Source organism: Aphis gossypii, chromosome X (genome assembly GCF_020184175.1).
Source record: "Aphis gossypii isolate Hap1 chromosome X, ASM2018417v2, whole genome shotgun sequence".
Classification (NCBI taxonomy): domain Eukaryota; kingdom Metazoa; phylum Arthropoda; class Insecta; order Hemiptera; family Aphididae; genus Aphis; species Aphis gossypii.
This window is the reverse complement of record NC_065533.1, coordinates 15,530,911-15,535,306: the sequence shown is the minus strand read 5'-3', so window position 1 is coordinate 15,535,306 and position 4,396 is coordinate 15,530,911. Positions and strand designations below refer to the sequence as shown.

The following is a 4,396-nucleotide window of genomic DNA, read 5'->3' as shown; positions in this document are numbered from 1 at the left end:
ACTTGATTGAATTTTGGTTCGATCTTTACAAAGATAATCTCAGATCAACCGAATACAAATGTAGCTTATTACAAATGATCGACACGAACAAAGCGGAGCACCATCAAAAACTAAACATCGATTACATCACGCACTTAGACGATAGAATATCGCTGGAAGACCACCGTAAATTTGTGAACGATATCGTGACCGGGTTAAAGTTATTGCAGTCAGTTATCCCGGAGACAGACAGAAAAGTGCCGTTTATGCTGTTATTTACGAGTAGACTGTTATACGACGATGTTCCGCGTGGTAACGTGAAATCTTATAAAGTATATGATTTTAACGAGTATAGATTGAAAAGTATGCAAAAGACAATATCTAAACTGATAACACTGCTAGAAACTAGTATGTAATAGTAACGTGTTCTATACTATATTATCTTGGAACCGTTTTCAACGATTATAATATATTTTTTATAAATATTCTATCGTGCATTTAGTTTAATTTTAAAATAAATTATCGGAATATTATAATATTATTCTGGAGTATTTTGTAAGATCGACGGAAGAAAACACTACTGCAGTTTTATGTCTTACTAGACAAACATTTTGCACTGCAAACATTGGCAATTGAGCACTGCTCTTTCTGTGCAAGGTGTGGGGGTTATAGGTACTGACTACTGGCTAAAACCTTATTTGAAATCAATCAAGTAACAAACGGCGAAATTAGTGAATGAGACAAAATTTGGGAACTGTCAGTTGAAGATTTCAACTTACTTAAGTACGTGCTAATTGTATATTTGTATCATAGGATATCGTAAAAAGTTTTCAAAGTAACTATAAATTTATGCTCTAATATAATAATTGTAAAGACTGAAGTTTTAATGCTTTATCTATTTATTTACCTGATTTTATATTATTACAATTGTAACATGGTTAATGTTAATTAATAAAAATAAATTATAAGACCATAAATTAATTATTGATAATTAATAAGTAAATTTTTTTTTATTAGTATTTTGCGTTATTGTTGCTTATAAATCTGGTTCGGTGGTTCCTATACTTATAACTTTAAAGCTGCGATTATTAAATGTATATTTATATCGGTGCATATTTTTTATCTACCAACTTGATTTCTTTTCATTTCTAGATACACGTCGACTAGTTACAAGAGATTTAACATAATATTAAGTATATAATCGTAAAATTTATTAATTAAGAATATTTAAAAAATAAAAACTGACAGCCATATAATATCGTAATAACGAAGGTATGTTCTCTCTACGTAGACCGGCGCTACAGTAAGGCACTATAAAGGGTAAATTGCTCTAAATTCGATGTTTCTCAACCGCGACTGTAGGTATCTACCTAATCAATCGACATAATTAAACGTTAATTTAATTAATATCTATCATTTACCGGTGGTGGTGTTTTTTCTCATACAAATTATCCCAATTTATTTCCACCTCTCCAGTAGCCATGTATAGTAAAAGGAGTGATTAGCCGAAAAGTAAAAGTCCATCGCCGTGTGTTTAATGTGGCTGGTTTTTTTTTTTTTTTTTTTTTTATTCACAATGCCGGACCAAGATTGATTACACGCAGACATGAAGGTCATTTTTATACGTGTAATCTAACAGTTATGCTCTAATTAATTGTAAAACAGAGAATACTCTTGTACACAGTTGACTTTTTTTTCTTCTTCCGAGTACACAATGCGCCTCGTCCAAAGTGTTCGATTCGCTTTGTTTTTTGACAACATTCGTGTAGGTACCACATTCGTTATCACGCGCGTCCTACAATCGCCACGCTCATTGGACACACACAATATTATTATTATATTCGTGATGACCATCAGTGTGTCCGACTGCTTCAGTATATACGTGTATAAGACGATAACTTATTCAAATTTAAACGAGTTTTACGCAAATTTTAAAGTCACGTTGTGTCAAAGTAGGGTTAGGTTAGGTACACCTATTGACCTACCTCATCAGTGATACAGTGACTCTATACTAATAATTTACTCGTAAATCTTAATGTTATCGTTTGATTTGTTAGCCGTGAATACTGTCCCTAGAAATTACATAATTTACACTGTTTACAGAAGGATACAATCGAACATTTCAAGCACAAAATCAAAAGAAGAAATTGAGAAAAGTAAAAGTATACATTAATTTATGATGGTATACTCGTTGATATGTTCAGTGTTCACCGATATTGATTTATCGGTACTGGTATATAATAATATATATATGACTTGTTATGATAATTTTTGATTTATTCCTTACGTATAATTATACAACAATTGTTAAATATAAATAATATTATATATTATATTATATTATAGGTACTCATTAAATTGAAATTTATGTCGAAAAGGTGTAATAGTACGTTTTGTATTCATTTTGAAAATTAACCATAATTTTGTTGAAAATTTTACTTATTACAATAAAAATTCAACGCACGCGATCTATATAATCAAAGTCAAAATAAAAAAAAACTTATAGTATAGCTGTATTGCACTAAGTAAACCAAAAATATTAGTATCCAATGATACTAAATTATTTATCAGGCAAAAGCATTTTTATGGAGATATAGAATTGTGAATTACTTAAATTGTTAAAATATAATTGTAATATTTATAATTCTTTTATTAATTTATTTATTATACTTCTAAATGAATTAAATTTGAATGTAAGATTGCTCTTATCAAGTAAGTAATTATTTACCAACTTAATGTGTTTGGTATACTTTTTGCAGTATGATTTGATAAACACTGCTGCTGTCTGGATTATTTACAATTTTTTTGCTCGTAAATGTCGCTTCATTTTGACTCATTATTTGACTTAAGTTTTCGTTATCGACATAGTTTTTACGAGAGAATTTTTGCGACATTTTTCTTAGTTATGAATGTTATGGTCCACGTTTTTCGAAAATGTTATTTTGCAATGGCGTCAAACTTTATAAATATATAAAATAAATTATGTCTCGACCACACTAGTAATTAGAATAGTTTTAATTCAGACGCATTAGTGTATTTTTTTCTTTTAAATATATTACAAGATAAGCTGTATAAATATAAAATATTAGATGCATGCAGATTTACGAATGAAATATTATATTAATAACAATAAGTACCTACTTGCATTTTGTGTGTGTATTTATAGTTTTTTTCCTAAAGGTATATCTTGATTTCTTGGTTTTAAATTCGTTAAGATTTTTTGATTTGAAAAGATAAGCTTGTGGCGGAATCGCTAATTCATGATCAACAAGATTTACAATATGTATATGTACTCCAGAGTCCATCATAATTAATTTGTATACTATAACATATATGTATTTTTTTTTATAAATTAGTTTTATGATAATATGTAAAAATCAGAGAATTTCGTCCAAATTTAATATGCATTTTAAAATGTACCCATAATTTTTAATGTTTTGAAATAATTATGTAATTTTGTTTTTACCTGAATATAAATGGATGTGTATTTAATTTATGTTTATACCATTAAAGCCCTATTACTTTGTCACCGAGTGATGTGCCGCCGACGTTTTGTAATAGCTTCGGGACTCACGTGATTCGACGCTCGTGGTAACCTATTATAATATTATTCCGTTTTCTCGAATGCATCAATGTGATTTCTTGCGCGTACCGTACCAAACATAATATAATTAAGTTAAGTCTAGAAAAGATAAATGGTTTTTAATAATATTCAATCATGTACAAAATCGTATCGCGACACACTGACACATGATAAGCGTATACTGTGCGGTTGTCACTGACAACTTTTCAAACATCTAAAAATCGATCTTTGCGATCAACCGCCGAAACATATGGGTAACATGATTTAAATGATTGGTATCGATACATTTTTGAGAAAGTAATGTTTTATGCCGTCAAGTACTAGAATGTTAGTTTTATAAACGTAAATATGTCTTAGAAAATCATATGATAGACATATATACCTATAGGTATAATAGACATATTATTATTAGTTAATTTATAATTGAACATAATTCATTACATTTTACATTGAAATGTATACACATTGTATTGTTAAAATATTGTAAATTATTATCATCTACACTAATATTAGTATAAATTAAGTTTCTCTCAGAATTTAAAATAAATTTATCATTTAATAATTCAAAATTAAAATTCATGATAATAGTTTTTATAGTGAATAATCTTTTATACTTAATGTATATGGACTGATGAGATAGGTACACTCTACATCGTAGAGCAAGTTCACCGTTTTTATTTTTTTAGTTATAGATAAAAACAATTTTGGTGTCAATGTTTGCATGTAAAAGATGTTTACATAAATATTGTTATTATTTAGCAAAGCTCGTATAAGTACTTTGTTTAATTTATTGTTTGCTGAGGGCTTATGTTTGCCACTAAAGTTGTATTGTTA

The 4,396-nt window shown here is 28.4% G+C and overlaps 1 long non-coding RNA gene across 2 annotated transcripts; it reads right to left on the bottom strand.

The window, feature by feature from the left end:
- Positions 1-2,608: 2,608 nt before the first annotated feature.
- Positions 2,609-3,752, bottom strand: LOC126551984 (uncharacterized). 2 transcript variants are annotated; one of them, XR_007605848.1, is made up of 3 exons: positions 3,446-3,752; positions 3,121-3,301; positions 2,609-2,937 (listed from the first exon to the last, which is right to left on the bottom strand). It is a non-coding gene; the product is annotated as an uncharacterized LOC126551984 (long non-coding RNA). The 2 variants fall into 2 exon arrangements; XR_007605849.1 differs by having other exon boundaries at positions 3,502-3,752.
- Between the last annotated feature and the right edge of the window lie 644 nt (positions 3,753-4,396).